Source organism: Mus musculus, chromosome 17, assembly GCF_000001635.26.
Source record: "Mus musculus strain C57BL/6J chromosome 17, GRCm38.p6 C57BL/6J".
NCBI lineage: Eukaryota > Metazoa > Chordata > Mammalia > Rodentia > Muridae > Mus > Mus musculus.
In genome coordinates, this window is record NC_000083.6 from 63182049 (window position 1) to 63206242 (window position 24194).

General features: G+C 42.0%; 1 protein-coding gene and 1 pseudogene across 2 annotated transcripts in view; one reads left to right on the forward strand and one right to left on the reverse strand.

Moving 5' to 3' along the window:
* Window positions 1-24194, reverse strand: part of Fbxl17 (F-box and leucine-rich repeat protein 17) — a 458236-nt gene that overhangs the window by 136100 nt on the left and 297942 nt on the right. The window lies entirely within an intron of this gene.
* Gm24730 lies at window positions 20690-20806 on the forward strand (annotated as a pseudogene).

Genomic DNA, 24194 nt, shown 5'->3' on the forward strand with positions numbered 1-24194 from the left:
TTTGTTTTTTTTTGCAGTTGACTCAGTGTTACTGGATATCTGACAATGGGATATACTCCAGCTGAAAAGAGAACCTGTACCAAAAGAAGGAGAATGAAACTGAGCTGGTGCTCAGCAAAGAGTTAGTGAGCTGACCTTGGAGTTGTATAAGCGCACGGTTCCTTCCCATTTAGTTTTCTGCTGGCATAGACGGCTCTGTCTGTACATAATGTTAATGCATCATTTATTTATATCAAAAGTCTGCCCTAGACAAGAGTCCTAAAAATACAGAAGATGACAGTCTTTGTTCCTAGAGGAAAAGGACCTGAGAAAGGTCTCATTCCTGAATACACTATTCTATGGAATGCATGCTCCGATCATTGAGCCATGAGTTCTCCTTTAATATGCTCACATTTGCACCTCCTTCCACTTCTGCAGGCATTGCCTCTGACTGTGCAGTAGCCCCTCCAGGGAAGCAGAGGTGGGTGATACAAAGGACCAGTTAAGGAGATTTCCTATGAATTTGGGAAATTTCCTTTGCTCCAGAAATTTGAATTTTTTCATTAAAATTTTTGCATGCAGTAAGTTTAATTAAGATTAAGTCAATGGCTTATAAACAGATTTGGTCAAGAAATACTATAATATTTATTTTCAATTTATATCCCTCATCATTTCATGATCTATTTCTACTATACTTGTTTTTTTAATCCTATGTAAAATTCAAGATCAAGAATGTAGGTAAAAGTACACACACACACACACACACACACACACACACATTTTGTTTTGCCGCCATCAGTTATTTTAAAGAAAACCTTAGTATAAGTCATTACCTAGGGTTTTGATTTATTCATTTATTATTAGGTGATGGTTTTCATTTGGGGATTTACTCTTGCTCCTTGTTTGAATTCTCCTAAGTCTGATTTTTTTCTTAAAGAAAACTTACATATGGTTGATCTAATATGGTAACATAAAGTTTTGTTGGTGAAATGCTTAATACTCAAAAAAAGTTTTACAACAGCAGACACTACAAAGTGGTTGTATATTATCAAAATGAATATAAATATTAGGGTACTCAAATACTTTTACAACACATGTAGCTAGGAACTCAAAGCAATTTCAACAAAGAGATTAGAATGATAGTATACTATTTCTAAATCTCTCAACTATTATGCTACAAATGGATGCCCATTTTTAGAGACAAAAAGAAATTGTTAACATACGAACCTTTAAAGTCAAATGCAATTCTGAGAAGACTGAGTGAAGTGATTTCTGTTAGTATTCTGCAAAGGAACATAAATCTCCAGATGTGAGATGTGTGTGTGTGTCTGTGTGTGTGCGCGCTCACGCATGTGTGTGTGTGCGTGCGTGGGTGTGTGTCTGTGTGTGTGTGTGTGTGTGTGTGTGAGTGAGATGCATGCTGATTTCTCTTGTTCTTGACATATAGCTGCTGGAAAGAATCATGACTCTATTTTAAAAGTCTATCACATCCTTACTGGTCACATGAAGCATAAAGAACAGTTTAGGTATTAAGAAAGCTGAACAATCTAGGATCTATTGTCTACGATTTTCCTTCTCATTGTGGTTCTCTCCTGCCACACCCCTCTCCTGCCACACCCCTCTCCTGCCCCCGTCTTTTCAACACAAGAATGAAAAGACAGTTTGAACTATTGTGCCTACTTGAAACTAATGTTTTCTAACCAGCCAACAAAGAGTCACCAAATGACTTTGTTCATTTTATGAGGTACTACAGACCTCATATAGGGTGCAGAAATGAAGACAGAAAGGCACCAGCGGACCTCTCAGGAGTCAGGGCAGAGACCTAAGGATGGGGGCTGGTCATGATTTCCCATGGTTTACTTTTGCTTTGACTATCTGAAAATACTCACTTCAGATAACAGTAAAAAAGCTATCATAAGACATGAGCAGGGGGAAAAAAATAAAGATTTGACTCTTTAAAAAAAGCTTTCTTGTCACTTTTCCCTGTTGCTCTTTGGAACATGTCATGATATTACAACAATTTGGAGAAAAAGAAAAGATAGAAGATATAATGGGACAAAATTCAACCTGAGTAAGTAGTTATAATACTCAAGCTATACTAGTTACAAATAAGAGCTAGTTTTAGTCTCAAGAACTGTGTGTGTGTGTGGGAGGGCATTGTAAATTTTAGAATATACTAGTGCAATAAGAAACATTTCAAGTTCCAAAGCTTTCTCCCTTTGCCCTATGCCAGGTATCATGTACGAATGAGATGGTTTTGGAACCCACCAGAGAAGGTGGTTGGAAATTCAGAGGGTAAAACAAATAAACAAAAATACTTATCCCTTACTACTGTCTAGGAACAAGACTATCTAGCTGTATGTCTTATTATTCACAGGGGAAAGTCTTTCTGAGAGGATTTACAAAGAACAGTGTAGCATAATCAGGAATGAGTCATCTATAGGTTTCATATTTGGTTTTTAAGTAAGAAGCAAGTATTGCTATTTTTGAGGGTTTTTTTTAAATTAGTGGATTATTCATTGTCTTTGTAATTTTCAAAATGATTAAGCCCCCCCCCTTTAATAGTATTCAGATATATTGCCTGTGGTGGGTATTTATGAACCCTGAAATCTCCCGACATCCTTTGCAGGCACTTACTGACAGTCCTCATTGGGAGTTTATGACCATCCAAGTGACTGGCCCCAGGCAAACCTGATCAACACATTCTACAAGGACTCACACCATGAACGGTTCACACGCTGGGATAACGTTCACTGGATAATACTCAAAATGTCTCTCCAAGGGGGGAATCCTAGACAGAGTCTGATGTTTGACTAAAGTTAAATAAATTTCTTGAAAGCTTAGATTCATTAAATACAGGAAGGTAATTAAAGGAAGGGAGTTAGGTGATGGCAGATAAAATAAAGTGGCTGCCACTCTTTATGCAGATATAGGATAGGAAAGCTGACTGGACACCCAGGCTCGAGAGCAGGACAAGGGGGCTCTGAACCTCAAAATGTCACGGTTAGCAGAATCGCCTGGGGCCTGTGAGAATTGTATGCTGGTCCCTACTCCCAGAGTTTCTGACTCAGTTGGGCTGTGGAGTGGCCCAGATATTTGCACCTCTCTATTTCTTAGTGGCGCAAATGGATGGGGCCCTAAACACCATGTCTGAGAAGAACATTTTGGGACCAGTGAGGTTGCATTCCTAGGATTCACAAGTGTGGGACTGCGGGACTGCTAAGTGATTAACCTCTCTCTAACCCTGGTTTCTAATTTAGAAGAAGGAGCTGACAATGTCCTGTGAACGCTGCACAGGACGACACGTGTGAAGTGATTATTCTGGTGTTTAACATATATTAACAGCTCCTTAGGGTCTCTTCACGCATCAATAGAATCAAAAGCTCAATGACCTTTATACATAAAGTATACGCAAGTCTCCTTGGATTAAATGGAATTGTGAATATGGAAACAATGCTCACAGGGCAGGATAATATCAAAGCAAGTTGGATACAATGTAGTTTTAGTTGTCTTTCAGATAAATTATTGGGTTGAGCTAATAATATCATAAATATCTCCTTAAATTCGCAATAATTCAATCACAGTCGGCACATCGATGTTAAGGGAATCCATGGTAACCACACAAAGTAAACATCCGCCTACGTGCCAGCGCCAGCAATTCTTTGGCATTTGTTCCGTTAGTTAAACTGTGTAATAGTGTGTGAGAATCAGTTTCTGCATCCTTGACCCTTTGGAAAGCGGCTTTTTCCAGCCCAGGCTCCCTTGCAGGGAGGGGACTCTCAGCTGTGACTCTAGGCACTTTTCTCTCGCAGAGCCCCTTGGGAAGTGAAGCAGGAAGTGTTGGGGAAAGTGAGAAGAATCTATCATTAAGGCTGGAATATTGATAACAATCATTTCTGTTCTGAAGACAACTGCTAACTTCTTTCACTGTTGACGGCTATTTCTCTCTCATGAACACAAAGCTATGCTTCAGACTACACCAATTGTCAGGTGCATGTAGCACAGGAGGAAAAAAAATGAGTTTTCAAATGACTTCTTACTTCAAGAAATACAATCGTTTGCTTTTCTCTAAGATTTATATAGGAAAGCAAAGAGATTTAGAAAATAAATAATCTCCAACAAGAACAGTGTTAAAAGTAAGCACACCCTGCATACTCTGGCAATCCTTAAATTTAATCCTTTTCTGGGGCTCTGGAGGAGTCTTGTTTGAAGTAGACCAAAAGATCTCGATCAGTTGACACAGCTTAGTTATGAAGCGACAGCAAGATGTAGCTGTTAAATGAATCTTAAGTGCAGTATCAGAAAAAGACATTTTGGTGATGAGGGAGCAGTTCCAAGTTTTATTCTGGACAATCCAGAAAACAGAAACCCAAGTAGACCACGAAGGAGCCTGAAACAGTGAGACTCTTGCCCCACCCACTGGGGCTCTGTACCTTCATTTCCTTCTGAGGGAAAGAGATTTGGAGGGTGGGGGCAATGGCAAGGAAGTCACTCAGTCCACGGGGAGCCAAGGGTCCCACTGCTGTGAAGGACTCTTTGTTACTCTGCCCTGAAGAAGGCACTGTTTCCTGAAGGACATCTTGGATGGCGGCAGCAGCTTCTGTTTGACAGCCCAAGAAACTATGGCTCAAGGACAGGGAGCATTGCACAGGAAAAACACCCTTGCTGTTCTCCTCTCATGGCAAGGGAAAAAACCCAGCCCATAGTGTGAGGAGCAGGTGTGGCGGCAGTCCCAAGAAGGCGCTAGGGACTGCAGCTAAGTCTTCTGACTTGCACCTGACTTCCTCACCTGAATATAAGCCACAACCATCGTGAGAGCTGCGCAGGTGCACCAGGATACTGGCGAATCCATTTTGGTGGAGATATGCCCCTGCTGCCCTGATTAGCTGAAGCTGCGTGCCTGGTGAGGTGACGTGGCCTGCTGTGAGTGGATGGGAACTGAGAGTAGATAAGAGTGAGAGGCCCGGGTTAGTTAGAGGATTATTATTGGGAGATATAGATGAAGAGAAAGAAGAGAGAGGAAGACTGAAGTTTGCTGAATAGACTGCTGTTAGAAGGACTGGTGGTCGTGTCGTTCTTGCTGGTCGAGAGCGGACACGACAAATGGTGGCCCGTAAGGGGAACCGACTCCCCCACCAAAGAGTTCAGAACTTTCAGCAGTCAGTGCTTTCAGCAGTCAGTGTTTGCCGGCAGGGTAAGTTCATGGACCAGACGGAACCTCTTTGGGTGCTGGAGAGGTTGGTGAGACGCTACAAGAATGAGACTCCTGATCCAGTTGCCCCTGTGGATATGATGGATGATCCCACAAGCACAAACGATGGAGCCGAGATGGGAAATCCTTTCAGTGTTCCAGAAGCCGATACCAGTTCGACATGATGTTCAAGTTTTTCCATGCCTTTTTGATCCCTGAATACCCCTTAAAGAGATAGCCCCTATAGAAGGCAATGTTAGTATTAAGTTAAAGGGCATTGTTTTTTGTTAATCAGAATAAGGAAAGTAGTGATTATGTTCAGCTTTATAATCAGTCTGCAACTTAGTTTGATAAGCCTGGTTTTAATCATGGCTTTCTGGCTATCTATCCCTTGCTTCAGGGCTGATGAGCAGGGATGGGAGCCCTGGGATGTATGCTTGTAATAGTGTGTGTGTTGTGTGTTTGGCACATGTGTTAGGTGCAGCATGTGCAGGCACGAATTTTCGCTATGGTAGCGTAGGCTTTTGCTGCAGTGGAGGTGGGACAATCTCCTCAGATTCGGTTTGCCGCTCTAAAGAAATAATGCTGCGTTATGCCATGGGTTGCGAGGCTAAGCAATGCACAGAGGATAGCTTGCTGTTGGCATCCTGTGGAAGGCATGTCTGATTGCATGAAGGTTCAGTGTCCTAGTTCCCTTCCCCCAGGAAAAACGACACGGGAGCTGGCCAAGACCTCTCTGGGTGATGAGCCCAAGGGATGGTTTTGTGTATGGCCCCTATGCTTGCACACTGGGGATCAGACCTCTACCTTCACCCATGAGGCTTGCTTGCAGCAATCAAGATAACATCCTGGCCTTTTGATGCACCTGCCACATGCAAACAGGACAATCTCCCCAGGTGTGGCTTGGCATGATAGAGAAGTAGTCAGTGATAAGACTCCCTGGGCATGTCACCAACCTAAGACAGGGATCAAACCAATGCTGTTTGTCTCCCAAGGACGGGTAAGGGGCATTGCTGCAGGGGGCAATCTACAGACATTCTCTCTGCCAAAAAAGAAAATAAAGGGGGAGATGTGAGGAGCGGGTGTGGCGGCAGTCCTAAGAAGGTGCCAGGGACTGCAGCTAAGTCTTCTGACTTGCACCTGACTTCCTCACCTGAATATAAGCCACAACCATCATGAGAGCTGCGCAGGTGTACCAGGATACTGGCGAATCCATTTTGGTGGAGATATGCCCCTGCTGCCCTGATTAGCTGAAGCTGCGTGCCTGGTGAGGTGACGTGGCCTGCTGTGAGTGGATGGGAACTGAGAGTAGATAAGAGTGAGAGGCCCGGGTTAGTTAGAGGATTATTATTGGGAGATATAGATGAAGAGAAAGAAGAGAGAGGAAGACTGAAGTTTGCTGAATAGACTGCTGTTAGAAGGACTGGTGGTCGTGTTGTTCTTGCTGGTCGAGAGCGGACGCGACACCATAGACAGTGTGAGCATGCACTTACCCCCTGTGTCTCACACAGTCCGTTCGCCTCCACCATCCACCCTCGTTACACCTGAAACATGCCTCCTTGTGGGGAATGCTGTGCTTGAATTTAACTTTATTAGACAAAATGTACAACATGGCTTCCTAAACCGAGGCCAATTGTGAAATGTTTTACATGACTGCTTGCTCTCTGTGCAGCATTTCCAGGATGGCAGAGTGTAGAGACCCAATTCTAATTACAATTGAATGAGGGGTTTCATATAATGTTCATTGGGAACATTAAATAAAAGGCAAAGACGAACTTTGAGCACGAAGAGATAAAATATATTTGAATATACAGTGTTCTCCATATAAGGTCAGAAAGGGTGTGGGGAGAAGTAGCTTTCACTGACAGTTGGGAAATTCATAAATGGATTTTCTTTGATTTGCAACAGCGAGTTGAAGGGGTGTTTGTATGCTACGGCACACCAGGGCATACTGTACAAGATTATTGTACTGGGCCATCAGTGTCTTTTCCGTACAAAAGACTTTTTATAATAGGATGTCAAGGAAATGCACCACATTCATAAAAATACAAATCCTCAACATTGGCAATGGAAGCACCGAGTGAGTTCTCTGCCCCGGCATCCTTCGCTTGCTGCCGGCATAGGTGTGATCCCTGGCAGTGAACTCACTGTAAGATCAACCGCAGTTCAAAGTGAACGTTTCTGCTGCTGAGAACCAGAGGTGAACACACCCATTGGTTCCAAGTGCTGTCTGGCTAGACTTGGTTTATGCAGCCTTTAGGGTAACTGACAGGACACACAGACACGGTTTTACTGAGCATATATCCTGACCACAATGTCAAGAAAGAGGAAGTGATCTGTCTTCATGCCATATTTAATAGATTTCTAGTATACAGCCCTCGGGTGCTCTTTCCAACAGGTGATAGGTTCTATTAATGTCCTGCTGTAGTCTCATAATTAAGGGTCCATTATAATCAGGACCCCAGCGGGTGGACAAAATCCATCGTCTCCACGTGCCTTGGCCCTGACAGCAACAGCCCTGTCCTTTGCCCCACTGACATTACCGGCCATGGGATCTGCTAGTTTGAGAAAAAATAAAGAAAAGGAACAAAGAAAACCTTTAAACAAGGCACACCTGGAATGTTGTCTAAGGCTTCACTGCCACTTTTACTGATCCCTTTCTTTCCCCGGGTTTCTTATTCCTTCAGTCACCTTTCTGTTTCCCTTTATTTCTCTGTCCACAAACAAAAACCACCCAAGTCCACAAGAAAAGTCATGGGCCAAGACTGTAAATTCTGGAGTGCAATCCAAAGATTCACTTGGAGGATCAATGTAACATCCAATCCAGGAAAGGCGGGTGGAGTCTGGGGTGGACTGGTACTTTGCTGGGTTTCCCAGGTCATCTGGAATGCACTGTATTGTACCTGCACCAATGCACACAAGGGGTGGAAAGGGAAAAGACTAGGTATGACACACACGAACAGGTAAGGTACAGGGGAGATACAGGAGAGAAAGACAGAAGGAGAGACAGGTTGTATAGGGCATGCTCTGGACTGGTTTGTTTTAACGGGAACAAAATGAGTTTGGATCCTAGAGAGAAGAATGAGAGCTGTTTCTGATCCTACAAGATGAGTGCTTTTTGTAAGTCTTGTTTTGTAAGTACCAGGCGAGCATGTGTATCGTCTTAGGAATCCATATAAGTAAGGTTTTGGATTCTCCGCTTTCCCAGTCTGAACTAGCTATATCAAAGCAGAGATGGTACAGGGAAGAAGTCACACAGGACAGTAGACTGTCGTGCTAACTGTCCTGAGGGTTGACTGAGAAACTGAAAACACTTTTGAAGAATCAGAGTTCAACTTCTATTGTACTTAATTTTCAAGCTATTATGTCTTATAAATTTATAACGTAAGTTGAACATAATTCGTTTATAATATTCATATACTGTGTGCTACTATTAACAAATGAGCACCTGTTGTTGGCAGAGCAGGGCTGACGGGGTCTTCAGTGTTACACCCTGTGGAAGCCGGCTGGACAGCTTCAGGTGTCAGGTACCTATGGACTCCTGGTCCTCGTGGGCTTTGCTGCACACCACAGTCCTTTGCTTGGAAACTCACCCTTCCCTTTATTGGCTATAATGCAAAAATGACTTGGTTTCTTCCAAGCAAAAGAGGCTGAATAGCAGCTGAGTCCAAGTCAATTCCATATAAACTGGTTGCCATGTCATCCAGGTTCCTACCTGCGCTGCACTGGAGTTAATACCTTTGAGGTAGATAATCGCTAAGTACCTAAAGGGATCGCTTGTGCTTGCACACCACTACTCACTTTAGCACCAGTCAGTACTGGCACATGCATAACTTTATCAAATGTGTATTTTGAGGGCAAGGAGAAGAATATTTTCTACTGAAGTTGTATGTACTTTCCTAGAGTAACCTAACCTTTTGCAGAAAATCAGAATGAATTAGCACAGCATGTATGATAACCTGCTATGTCATCACGCCAGGAGTCTGACCAATCCCTTTTCACGGAAGCCTGAAAACGTCAAGTTCATTTTCAAACTCGTGGCTAGTTTCACCTAGTTTAAACTCAAAGTAACAAAATAGGAGTTGACTTGGGGGCTTGGGGGTGGAATTCTGCAGGCCACTGTCCTTAATAGTTGATAATCCACGTGGGGCAGGCATACCACATACGGCTGTGACAGAAGAATGGTGACAGATAAACTCCTGTGACCAAATTAATTGGAAATGGATGCCAAAGTCTTGTGATCCGGGTTCAGGGTTTGAGAGAGTTATCTGCGCCTCTGGAGCATGGCCCATTGAAGGATGATGGGCTCTTATGCTGCTGGCATCTGGCTGACATGGAGTGCTGCCAAGGGTCTCCAGAGAAAGCCCAGTGTTCAGTGGAGGGGGTGCAGACTACGGATCGGTTCCAGAATTAACTGGGAGAATGTTCCCGCTTTTCTGCTGGGAATGCGTCAGTTTGGGATCTACTCCCCTTACATACTTCTGTGCTGTGTTTCCAAGCTGCTCTAAGGAGCCTTGAACCCTTAATCCATCTCCTGTTTTCTTCACTTCTGTCATACTGCATGGTGTTGGGTCAGATCATCTATATTTGCCGCCCTCACTATTCTTATGCCCATCAGAGTGGCGAAGCTGGTAACTAATTCCAAGGGTTTTTTTTTTTTGTTTTTTTTTTTTAAAAAAAAACATATCCCAATGTGTGAAGCAGTGACACCATGTAAGGGACAAATGGCAACAGCCAGAAATCTGCAAATAGCCGAGGAAAAGAGGCCAAGTGCTAAATAGCCCAAAAGCTGTTCATTAAGTGACCACATAGTATACTAATTGCTAATTTTAAATGAATCGCTATCTTTGGGTGCTTTTCTCTGAAAAACAAAAACAAACAGACAGTAGTGTTTGTGAGAGAGGGAGGAAGGCACAGACGAGCCACTTGGTGCCTGTGGTCTCTGCTGAAGTTAGAAAATGGGGACAGAAGACTGCGTTGCTTTTTGTGGAGTCTTTAAAAAACTAATAACTTTGGAAGCTTATGATAATGCCTACTGTGGTTACAAGATGCTACATTTCTGATCAGAAATATAATCTGCACCCTTGTCTTCAGTTTACTCTACCAAGTGACCAGAATAAATGTGTAAAAGAACAACTGAGTGAATAAATAAATAAAAAAAATATACCCGTAGTGGAATAAACACTTCAGAGTCTAATACAGACTGATGCTTGCTCTATGGAGTAAAAAATAGGTTTTTCCTTGGCAAACAAACTTTGGCAAAGATAATGTTTAAAAAAAAAACCCAACCCTGAAATAGAGAATTATTCTAAAAGAGATTTCTTATTGGTATGTTTGGTTTCTATTTACAAAAGATGTCAATTCTCACAAGTTAGTCTTCTTCTTTAGAGAAGAGAAGAACATGAGATGAAATGTAAAGTCAGACAGCAAGTCATGTTAAGTTAAACGTTAGAGCAACGAACATGAAACACAGAATATTTCAGATATCACTTTGTCTGCAATATGAATACATCTCTGGGAATTCCCTTTTATCTCATATATCTCATCTTGTAGGAGTGGTCTTTTATTATTGAAACATTTTTGTATTTGATAAACAAAATAAAGGCCAAAGTAATATTGATTTTTAACTTATACCTACTATTGGTTAATTTATTAATTTATATTGACTCTTCACTTAGAAAAGAAAAGAAAAGAAAAGAAAAGAAAAGAAAAGAAAAGAAAAGAAAAGAGAAGAGAAGAAAAAATACCAGAATCTTCATTTGGTAACTAAGATGGAAGCATTACAAAAGATTTTTTTCCTAGACTTTTAATGTTTTATGTGTATTATTCTACTATTAGGAATAATAATAATAAACCAAATAACAACAAAAACAGATACATAATCATGTGGGCAGGTGAGTTTTTCCTCAGTACCAAAACCTAAGCTAGGGAAAACAATTTTCAAATGAAAGGAAATGTTATGAAGCAGACGCTTTGTGTGAACTCCACATACTGTGCAGGGTTAGATGAGGAAGGCTCCAGTTTCTCAGAACAGAACAGAGTCCTTGGAGCTTCTGCTCTCTGCTCACTCTAGCTGCATGCTGTGGATCCAAGAAAGCAGAACCGCTTCCCTTGGAGAATAATCTTGTCTATTGTTTTTAAACATGGCTTTAGGGTGAAGATAGTTAAAGTCAAGAAATTCAGTGTTAGTTAGCAGATGCCCTGCAATCAACGGCTGGGGATGAGGAATTAGAAAGTAGCTTTGGAGTATGCGCTTAGCCATGCCCAGGAAGTTGTGGCGAGGTTAGATGGGAGTTCTTCTCCACCCTTTCCAGTGATAAAAGATAACACTCGCTCGGTTTAATTCATCACGGGACATTCAGAAGAAATGGAACTGCTGCAGAAAGCTGAGAGGATTATTTTTTTAGTGGATTGTACTTTGTTTAAAAGAATAGAACACTGGGTTTTTTTTATTTTTGTATATACATGTTTCAAAACAGGGATATAATATTCTACCAGTGATAACTTAAAATCGTCAGGGATTTTTAAAAGCAGAGGGACAATTTTAATGCCTTTTTCATTATTTGACAAAAACAATCTTAAAAGGATCGAGTGACAAAATATCCAAAAGTGCTATTCATAACATGCCTTGGAGGCAAAACATTTACAGCCTTCTCAGATTGGGGACTGGCCTGAAACCATGTAAGTCTGTATGGGGGGCCTAGAAAGGTAGAACCGTTCAGCTTGTTACTGCTCATTCTTCTACGGCAGAGACGGATTAATCTGGAAACTTACTGGTCAACACTTTCTTTCCACGCCTGCAATTTAAAATTTTTTCAATCATTTTCCCGTGAAGATGTCACACAGGGTGCTGATGCTTTCATAAGCACAATCAACGCCCTTGCAGCAATGAAAAGAAAAATGATAGGAGTTGAATCTACGGGCGGATACAAATGGTCTCTTTTCTAAGTACTTTAGTCTTAAAGACTTTTCTTGCAGGGGACTGAAGAAGTGATTCTGTTGAAGCACAGCAATGTATTTAGAGGTCACTTGTGAATGACATGCAGGGCGAGCGACATTGTGCACTGTGGATAAAGAACATTTGCATGGCTCATTTCTTTACCGTGAAACCATCACTTACGTGAGTTAGAAGAATTAAATGATTCATCTAGATAGATATGGCACTATGTTTTATTTTTTAAAAGATGTATTAATTAAAAACTAAAGAGAACTGGTGAGAGAGATGGCCAGTGCACACTGATCATGCATAGGCCCTAAGTTTGGTTCTCTGCTGAGTGGCTCATAGCCATCTCCAACTCCAACTGCAGGGCATGTGATGCCCTCTTCTGTCCTGAATGCACATGCAGCTACATGCATAACCCACAGAGAGACACACTCATATACACATGAGGGAAAAGAAAATCCAAACATCAGGACAATCTCAGGTTTTGTTTAGCGTTAATGAAGGGGACACTTCCCATTGGAATTTAACATCGAGATTAAAATTCCTCACAGCCAAGAAGGAAACTGAGTAGAGTTTTGTGCCAAGAACTTAATTCCTGATTACATGTGACAGTGAGGAGGACATCCCTGCATGAGAACATGTGCAGGGGGCTGTCCTCCTCAGAACCCCAGAAAACGGATGCATTTGGAATTCATCCTGTTCCTAGTGACTCTCTGAGCTAAGAGGGAGAAACCAGGTTTCCTCTATAGGAACTGTCTTGCTTTATCTTTAATGAGAACGGGCCACCACTGCCAGGCTCTATAAGGAGGCTCAGAAGTTATTTCCCAATTCCTTTGCATTTTTCTCCAGAAAAATGCAGTGTATGGATTCCAGAACTGTACCCACATCCATGTGCTACGGATAAAACTTTCAGAGCACTTTTCTTTAGCTCTAGAAAGCCTGGTTTCTCCTGACATTTGCCAATGAGAAGAGAAGGAAGAGAATTTAATGGCTTGACCTTACTGATCATCCCTTTCAATTCAGCCTGGGCAGACTCAACTGGGGCTGTTGCCTTAGGGAGCTAAGGACTGTCGTGGTACGGGTAGACGTGGCTCTTCACTCTGACACAGTTACAGAGTTTGGCTAGAAACCCATCTACGTCTCACTCTAGACAGAACATTGCATGTCACTTTTAAACAGTAGAGATCTACTCTACATTTTGGGCCATATATGTTCACCATCACTTATCAATGAATAACCACTTGGTGAAGAGAGACTGAGGGAGTGTGTTCTGGAATACACTGGAATTCTGGCTCCATTGGAAAACTCCATTTCAGCTTTCCTGCCTTAGTTTCCCCATCTGTGAAACAGGAATACTAATAATTCTGTAAGCAGATTGAAAGAATTTATTAAATTCATAGTATGAACTTAGTGAATACGATTGATACTGTTATGTAACATAAGAAGTGTGCCGGTTTGAGTAGCAAGCAGGTAAGCCACTGAGAGTACAGTGTAAACAAAAAGCTGAAAATCCTGGCCCAGCAGACTGTCTTTTGGCATCTTACACATGTATCTTCTTGGAACTACTAGGATTTGTTTCTGCCAAGAATTCTGATGTGCAATGTCATGTTGATCATAATTTTTATCACAAAATTAACACTCTCTTCTCAAAAGAGTGCTAGGTCCACATCTAAGGCTCACTGCCTGAACCCCTGGCTTTTGTATAAAGAGTTAATGTTATAGCAATGTTGTGCTTTGGAGTTGGACATATTAACAGTGTGTTTCCAGAACTGACTTCCTGAACATTAATTAGAATGTAGCGGCTGCAGATATGGAAGCCAACAGCACAAAGGAGCTTTCTTTCTCTTGGCTCTTCATATGTGTTTTTCAAGTCTTACTTTCTTAGTCTCTGGTGTGTCCACCATGGCTACACAGTGAACAGGCAGACGTGTGCGCATAGCAGGTGGAGCTTGCCAGTGGTCTTTCCAAAAGGAGAAATGGTGTAACAAACACCAGAGTTCAGGGAGTAAGGCTAAAGCTTCTATATTAACAGACACCTAAGCGATGACACAGGAAACACACACAGGAGGGTAAGGGGGCAGAGACAGAGTCATAATGTTTAAGAAAACTTATCTTGATCAGTGATATCTAAATCTAACCAATTATGAAGGCCACTCAAAGAACAATACACACAGGGAGAGAACATGGAGCTCTGGGCCAATACCTTCTTCCGGTGAAGCCTGCCCTTCTTTCTTCGCAAACCATGACAGATTTAGTGTGTCTGATGTGGAGGTGATAACTTGGATCCCCGTTCTTCAAAATTACTGTGTATTTGAGTTCTGAAAACATTGGGTGCACTGGCCTTTATCTTTGGATATTATCCAGGCCCCAAACTCCACTGAAACTGAACTTAACCATAATGCCACAGCACCTGGAGGTAGTTTAATGTTTGTTTCATAATTTTAAATTTATTTTTACTATACAGATTATATTTATGATACAAAATGTTATTTAGTATATTTAAGATGTGTAATCTTTAAATCAGGCTAATTAAGGCTTCATATACTGACCAGTTTTTCATAAGAAACATATATAAATATTTTTAAAACTCAGTCTGAACTTATTATAATTTGTCTGATCTCTGTATTTCAAGACAAATAGCCCATTCCATTGTCATTGCCAGTGATGTTCAACTCTGAGTGACAACTTTGCGTATGGATAATAATGAATTACATAATAATGAATTACATATGATACTTTGACAAAGTTCATGCAAATTCCATATGCTAACCATATTAGTTAAACATCATTCTCATAGGAAGACATGGGCCTGCATATAAAGCATATCCAAATGAGGATGCAGGATTCTCATTGGTGCAAACAGAAATATCTCATCACGATGCTCACACTTCATGTGAGGCTTAGGAACTGAAGCTGACAGTACAGTGGGTCTGCCATTTGTACTCAGCCAGAGAGAGCTAGGAGAGTCAGGGGGCAGAAAGGAACTTTCCCAAACCTAGGCAGGTGAGAAGAGATTTCTAGTCCTTCGGTACAACTAGAAACTACTTCTTAGTCTCCTCACCACCCACATTCTAATATTCTAGGATCAGGGCACCCCATGTGTCAGCAGAGACAAAAGAAAAGGTGCCAGAGTAAGGTGAGGAATTCATTTGCTATTAAGGAATCCAGAGCCATGACTGGAGGGGCTCTGAGCTAACATCAAGGCGTGCCAGCCCCAGAGGAGGAAAGATGCATGCAGACTGTAGACCTGTGCTGAGAGCTATCTGTGACTACCTCTGTTCAGGATTGATATGGTTTCTCTTCCAATGAATCCTCGGCAGAGTATGGTTTCAGGAGTCAGGGAAGATGAGTGTGTTGGTCTTGGCAATTTACTCTGTTCCTGCCTGGGTGAAACTGTAATATATGGAAGCGAAGGCAGCCATTCCAGGGCAGCCTGGCTATATTTACCTCTCCTGGTCCCGAGACTTAACCTGCTTCTTCAGACCTGTTTTTCCTTCCAGTTTAATCTCTCTCTTTGGCAGTTAGAAACTATTTATTTTGGGAGAAAAATCATCTCTGAACTGTTTATCAGCTACTTTATAATATTCTTTCCTCTGCTTGGAAAGGAGGAGTCGATGTGACTTACCTTGAGGGATCCCGAGGCTAAAGCGTACCTTTGCCACACATAAGTATATCACTCCATTGCTTACGGTTGGGAGATTTAATCTTAATACTTAGTGAAATGCAATCTGCTGGACTAAGAATATCAGAATTTCTTTTAAATGAAGTCAGAGGACAGATGAAATATGATTTTCCTTCTTTGAACTGTCTGAGGCCAGCCTAGGACTATACAAGTCCTTGTTTCAAAAAAGAAAAATTTAAAAACTAACCAATCTCCTAAAATTCTTAAGATAAAAATTATATACACACAAATACAGATATACACAATGACAACACCTCCCCTTGTGAGACTTTTAAAAATAGTATATTAGAGCAGGTATATAGGCCACTGAATTTTGAGATTTTTCTCATAATAAAAATGAACTGGACAAAAATTTTTTCACTTTGAGTATAATGTTAAATGATGGTGGAGTTCATTTTCGGTATGAAAATATTATATATCACCAAATATCCTGGCCTGATGTGGAGAGGACAGTGTTAAATATAGAACAAAACACTTTTTTTTCCTAATTTTCTAATACAGCTTATCAAAGTAGGCTATGATTTTCCAATCTCTATCATTACGTATTTAATATTTGAGAATCTTGTTATTCTCATACAGATTTCTGCTTGTTCTTCTGCAGTGAAAAAGTTAATGAGCTTTATAGACATAGGAAGAATTGTACATGTCTTTTCCGAGTGTGTTTTGGTGGATAAAATTCTAAGCCACAAATACATCAGAAGTATGGAAAATAACTGGAAATTCCAGGCAGCCATCATGTAGCCCCACTGGCTTCAGTAATTAACTCTAACCCAGCTCACCTGGTATATGCCCTACCTGGTCCCTGCATTAGGGCACACAGCCTTGGCTGGCTCAAAGCAAACAGTAGAGAGCATGCCATTCAAGCCCTTAGCCTGAATCTGAAAAATTAATGATTTTCTCTTTCAAGATTTCTCTCTCTTGTGTTTTCTCCTTCCTATTTTTCCCATGTTTTAATCCACACATAAGTTAAAGCAAGAAGAGGTTCTCTTCCTTCCCTTAGGGGAGGAAGTTGGTGCAAGACAGTTCTCTACAATGTGTGTGCTTCTGATGGGCTCTGCTCTTCCTCTTTTAAATAGACCAGAAACTGAGAAGTTAGAATAACTGGCCTCACCAATGCCCCATAGAATAAGTTCATGGCAAACAGACTTAAGCAGAACCTCTAATGCCATGGCAAGTCCAGTGACAGGGCAGCTTCTCTTAGTTTTCGGCTTTCTACAGAAGAATTTGGACACAAAAGCCAAGACTTACAGGAATGAGAACATTTCTTATATTTTCTCCAAGATACTTATCTAATATTTTTTTCCTAGAGTTTTCATTTGAACAGTACTTACCTTTGTAATGGCTAGTACTGGCTGTCATATGGAAAGCTTCTAGAGTCACCAGGGAGGCTAACATTCAGGGAAGCTTGTGAGGTAATTTACAGACTGGGTTGAGTGAGGTGTGGTGTCCTGGGCTGCATACAGAGGAGCCGCTGAACTGCGCACCACCAGCCGCCTCTGCCCGCTTCCTGCAGGCTTCTGCAGACACTGCTGCCACCACTGTTTGCCATGAGTGGCCTTATCCCAAGGAATAGAAAATAGAAGCAGCCCGCTTCCTTTAAGTTTCTTTCTCTCAGGCATTTTGTTGCAGCAACAAGAAAATAACTAATACAATACTGGAAAAGACTAATATTTTATTGTCACTGATCAGACATTTCCTGGTCAAATCATAATTTCTCTATGTCATGGTGCTATCTAGCAAAGTATAACAAATCAAAACAGAATAGTGTGTAAGTAAAAATTTCTATCTGATGTCATATTGCATTGGTTTTATTGACATCTTTATCCCACTCAATCACCCTCTTAGAGTGATGCCCTCTTAAGGACACAGGTTCCCTTCAGAAGCACTGTAGTCAGGGCCATGTCACACAGACTTAAGAACTGGACAGTAACATGCTCTAAAGTATGTTAAAGACCGCACTGAAGGTATGATTAATTATACATATTTAAAAGTTAAGTTTCATGGTAAGATTGTGTCTCATAAACCAAGAAGACTTGGGCAAAATAGCAGACACACCAACCTAAGCTAGACTGCTTCTTTTGATTATCACAGGTAGGAGTCAGTTCCATTAAATGTTAGAGATCACTGCCAATACTCTTTTAAAAAGGAAACTCTCCATGTTGATATCAAATAACAACAAATGTTTTTAAAAGTTGAATTTTTAAAATTTAGTAAGATAATTTTCTCTATTAATATCATTATTTTAAGTCAGAAAATTTTTCAGTAGGTCTAAATCCTTTTATGTTGTATATTTATGTAAGTGTATATATTCATGGATTTGTGTGTGTGTGTGTGTGTGTGTGTGTGTGTGTGGTCAGCCTCCTGTACTTCTTTTGAGATCGTGAGTAATTAACTCATAGTTTACCTTCAGGTTAAAATTATTGCTAGAATTACATTTTTTCTTGTGGTTCCAAAGACTGACCCCACAGCCTTGGGCACAGGAGGCAGTGCTCTCCTCACTACCCATCTTCCTTCCCAGCCCTCGTGTTATATACTCCCAACAGTAACATAACAGGATTAACTTACATAAGACACGGGGATTTCTATAATGTCCCAATAACCTCTGCTTTTATGAGTCATAATTCTGCCTATCACTGGAACAGGAAATAGGGGGTACTGGGGCGAAGCTGAAATGTTTGTTGATCTGGGCACTGCTATTGGATTATGTTCAGCATCTCAAGTTGTGTGTTTACAGTAGATGAACATTTTCTCTATTATATACCATATACCAATAACAATTTTTGAAAGCTAAAAATTAGAATTATCTTAGAGCATTATACATTTCACTTAGAATATTCTGCTGTTTTGGTACTTTATAAATTAAACAAAACTGTCATATTCATAGGTACACATAAAATATAGAGCTGAATCCTATCAATGCAGTCCAAGGCTAATTATTTCACATTAAATCTGAATACATGTTCTAGGGAAAAGATTAGGGATAATACTGCACACATCTTAGCTTCTGCTACACGAGCTCTTTCCAATTCGAAAATTAAACCATGAGAAGATCACATGATCAAAAAACATGGGTGTCTGTGTCATCAATTCCAGTATGCTTTATTTGAAAGATAGACCAAATTCTCCTTTCTTAAAAACCAAATGTCCCTGGAGAATGTGTGTGCATCAGTGTAACTGTACCCTAACGAAATTTCTGAAGGCTTTAATAAATTATTCACGATCTTAAAATACTTACTTTTGAAAAATGATATGAGTTTCATACTCAGAAATTCAACTGATCTGGTCTCATTTAAGGTTTAATTTAATAATATTATCAAATAAAATAAATACTATTAAATAAATTAAATAAATAGTATTACACTAATCAGCATTTAAATTAGTTCTGTGAAACCTACTTAAAGGCATTTAAAAAAAAAAAACACAACAACTGCTGTTGTTAAACAGAGTAAAGCTTCGGGACATGGAGTGGAAAATGGAAACATGGTACAAGGAGACACTTAAAGATTTGAAAAACTGAGACTACAAGGCTGATGACATGCAGTCCGCACCTGAGTTTTTAACCTAAGTCCACTCCAGCACCATCCTTCCAGCTACCGGCAGATGTGCTGAGACAGAGGCGGGTGCTGCTGTATGACACAAACCTTAGACCCTACACCATGAGTTGATGCCCATAGATTGCGATGAAGGGCCCTCAGGCTTCATCACAGACACCAGTCTCAACTGTGGAGAATTCCTATGGAAACCCAGCCTGTCTTCGCCACACCAGCCTAAACTCTTCATTCTTTCTGCAACCTCCTGATGACTCCTCAACTTCCCTTCTCTGCTCTTCTATGGTGTTATAAAGGTAACCCATATGACAATTAAGTTCTCCATCTTGTTTGATGGGATGAACAGGTTCAAGGCAAATTATAACTGCTGCATTTCCTCGCTGTGTCTTTAAAACTGTCTCATCAATTCCAGCATTTATTTATATGACTAATTTAGAGTTCAAGAAAAGGTTCAGAGCATCTAAACAATCCCCTTATCTTCGTATAGATGTTTAGATATGTCATGATTTACTTCAAAGCAATTAAACCCTCTGCCTTCAAGCACACACAGATTTGGAAGAAATGCAATAATTGTCTGAAAAAATTATGAGGACTTTCACATGTCCTCACTCCCAGCTAGTGCCCAGAGTTGGGACTAGACCTCTCCTCTGCAGACCTCCAAGTCTCACTGAAAACAAGCTCAGAGCTTTGGGTGTGAGCGGTACTCACTAAGCAGCTAGCACAGAGCCAAGAAGATGTGGTGAAGGGTCAAAGATGAAGGTCAATCCAGATTATGCTCCGCTTGCTCTTTATGTTTTCTCCCCAGGCAACAGAGGACACATTTCTGTATGAACCTAACAGTAATAATAAAGATGTTCAAGCTCTACAGGGCTGGAGAGATGGTCCAGCAGTTGAGAGCACTGGCTGCTCCTCTAGAGGACTAGAGTTTAATTCCCAGCACCCACATGGCAGCTCGCAACTGCCTGTAACTCCAGCTCCATGGATCCATCATGACAGGCATGCATGTGGTGCACATATCTACATGCAGGCAAAAATACCCATTCACATAAGTAAAATAAATCAGTCTTTTTAAAAAGTCTACAATTGTTAAGACTGAAAGAGCCAATAAATACTGAACTACCAAGATGCAACCAATTAATATTCTAATAATTCTCCATCGATACCTAAGCAGGTTCATCACAGAGCAAAGCCCACACGTCACACATGCCCACTCTGCAAAGTGAGGCTAATCCACACAGTGACTGTGGCCCTTCCAAGCACTTCAGCTAGGGACTATATTTTCTACTACTTATTACATTAACAGTACCATGGCAAGGACTTCCTGAAAACATCAAGAACTCATTATCCATGCCCCAGAAGGTGTGGCTGCTTTGTCACATGTCAGTAGGTGGGAGAGAGGACACAGGCTGCATCTATGCTGTTTTCTGACCTAGGAACATGGGGATGATTAGTAGCCCAACATTCCCTGAAAAACAGCAAGTCTGAGATGAGCACAGGGGGAAAGATCATGCTCAAGACGACCCCTGCCTGGCAGCATAATGCACGAGCAGGGCATAGCACCCCTGGGGTGACCCCAGACACACAGACCCCGGCTGCCACTAAGAGGAGCAAATAAGTGATAGAAAGATGGGAGAGAGAAACAGAAGGATGTGGGTGGGCACAGTGAAGACAGGCAGAACTGAAGACTCAAAGGTAGTGAGGCACAGGCTGATGTGGGTAGCCAGTTGATGCCACCTGGGACCATGGTGGGATCCTGGCTTGTGCTGCCACCAGGGGCCACATTTAGGTCCGTGGCAGAGATCTGTGACCACCAAAGGCCAGGCAGATGTCCCCAGTCTGGGCTGTCTTCTGGTGATATGCTGATGCCTGAGGGCTTTGTAGAACTGGCCCTACCTCTCACCTGAGCATCATGGAAGAGCTGGCCTTGGGGCCATAAGAGCTGACCACACCACTAGGCAGCTGTAATTTTCAGGAGAGCAGCCTAGCACATTGTAGGAACGTGCGCCACCCCTGAGGTGGATAGCTGCACAGTGGAGAGCTGACCATACCTCTCATCTCCCATGTGGTGGCATTGTCTAGGGAGAGACCCCCCTCACCTACCTTTGCCCTCACCCCCAGGAGCAGAAGACTGGTCAGGAGAACAGGAGAGCAGGCCCTGCACCGCACCTGGGCAGCACAGCAGATTTGGCTCTGGATGTGGGCTTCGGGTGACCTGGGATGGGAGAGCCAGCCCTGCTGCCTGACAGCTATGCAGTGGAACTGATACAGGAGACATGCCTTCCTCCCCTTCCTGGTCCCTCACCATTTATGGCAGGCTGCAGAGCTGGGGGTCATGAGAGTGGGAGAACTGGCCATGGCCCTCACCGGCTGCAGCACTTGGTATAGCAACAGGGTAGACCTGGCCCGGGTAGCAGGGGTTGCTGGTGAGCTGACCCTGAGGGCGTGAAGGCAGGAGAGTCAGCAGAGGGCTGAGCAGCTCAGATAACTCTAAGGTCCAGATCCAGGTCACTGAATTGGTGTACCAGAACATCTGCCCCACTGAGGAACTGCTGGAGTGAATGAAGGTGCCGGCTAGTCCTACAGATCCCCACAATACAGGGCAGCAAGCCAGAGGCCTTGTACCAGACTAATAAGTCAAGCCAGAGGCCTTGTACCAGACTAATAAGTCACTTCGATAAACATTTGCAAGCAGAGAAGTCTATACTGGGGGACGCAACATGACACACTGAAGTTTCCACAGCTAAGTATTTTTTCTCTCTTGGTAAAGAGGTTGCAATGGTAGAGGCCAGGTGCAAGCGGAGGGAAACATGAGTGGGACTGGGGTGTACAATGTGAAATCCACAAAGAACAAATAAAAAGTTAAAGAAAAAGATTTCATTATCCTCCAAACAAGCCAGGAGTCACAGAAGAGGGCAGGAGCTCATGACGCCCCTTTTATTTCTGTCAGCTTTTCCTCTGAGGTATCAGATGCACAGTCGGCTGGATTTATAAATGACAGAACAGCTGAGGACAAAAGGAGGAGATTATAAAAACAGGAAGACCTTGGAAGGGTGGAGTGGAAGACAAACTTAAGTTTCTAACTAGGGAGATAAAGAAAGATTCCAGTCACCAGTGTTGTAAAACAGATGAAAATCTATGTTCGGTGGCTGGTTTCATGTTTGCCACAAAGAAAGTAACCGCCAGTCATTTTCATATTTTATGAAATTATAATGAACCTAGTAAAGGCAGTGAACCTAGAACTGGCCCACCCAGCACAGGTGCCGTAAGCCTGCACAGTGATGAAGCACCTGATACAAGGGCAGTGTACACTGACAAGGGCCAGGAACGCAATACAGATTGTGCTGCATAGGCAGGGTAAGAAAAACTATTTCATAGGCAATATAAGTTGATTATTGGGCTGAAGTGACAGTAGTTTCATTATATTGCATTAAATGCGATTACAATGACTCTTACTAGTGCTTGTTCACGTTTTTCAATGTGATGACTAGAAAATTCTAAATTACTTACTACGAAGCTCTCGTCTGTGACTTGCATTGTATCTCTGAAGGACGAGGCTAGCTTACCGTGAGAATGAGACATACTGCACACAAACAGCAATGCATCACGAGTACTCTCTTTAAACAGGAAAGGGTGAACTTCATTAAGAATTCCACTGGCAAATTGGGATTGAGAAACACATGGTCATGTGATGGTAAGCAGCATGTAATTAGCATGTTAGAGAGCTACAGGAAACGTTTTTACCTTTTAACATCAATGTCCGCAGATCTATGATTTAAGGAATTTAATTCTAGGGGTTGGGGAAATGGCTCAGTGAATAAGGTGTATGAGAGCCTGGGTTCTCAGAACCGGAGTATTCCAGAACCCTCCAAAGAGCCTAATGTGGTAGCCTGTCCCTGTAGTACCAGCACTGTGAAGAAGGAGACAGGGATCTTCTCAGAAAAAGCAGAAAAGGCCAGCTCCAGGCTCAGTGAGAGACACCGTCTCAAACCAAAGGGGCAGGCTGATACAGAAGACTCTTGAAGTAGTCCATTAGCCTATAAATGCACCGGCACTGGACTGTGTGTGTGTGTGCACGCACTGTCCCAAGGATCAGCTCTCCCATGATGCTCCGGTGTGGGTTAGGGTCAGTTCTACAAAGCCCTTAGATATCAAGATATCAGCCCAGATCAGGGATGTAAGTCTGCCTGGCCTTTGGTGATAACAGATCCCTGCTGCTTCAGGGCTACCACCACCTTGCCTTTGTTCTTACGTACTAGATACAAGACTCATGTTTTCATGATTTCTAAATTATACAAATTCTCTGTCTCCCTTCATCCCTCCCTACCTGTCTCTCTCCACAGAAAGAAGATACAAACAGAAGGAGGCAGGCCTGTTTCTGTGTCCATGACGTCTACACACACACACACACACACACACACACACACACACACACACACACATCGCTCAACTCTAAATATAAATGTATATAGATTTATTTGGCTATAAATTCCTCATTCTAAGTTTCTCAACTGAGCCATTTTGACTTTTAAATCCTGAGTACCAGATCACAGTAGCTAGGTGTCAACAGAATAGCACCGTGCAGCACGCAGACGCACTCCTAGGAAACCCTTCTGCATACAGTCCCACTGTCATCACTAATAACGGCTTCCTTGCTAACCTCTTCCCAGCGACACCTATTCCCTATTCACTGCTGACTTTGCCTCTGGAAGACAAACTTGTTTTCTCGCTTTCTGCCTGCACTGTCAGCAACTCCTAAATTTATAGCAGAAAGTCTAACTGCAGCAAAGCTTTTAACATTGCCTTCCAAATCACCTATACCCACCACTTCCGAACTTGTCAATATCTAGTCTG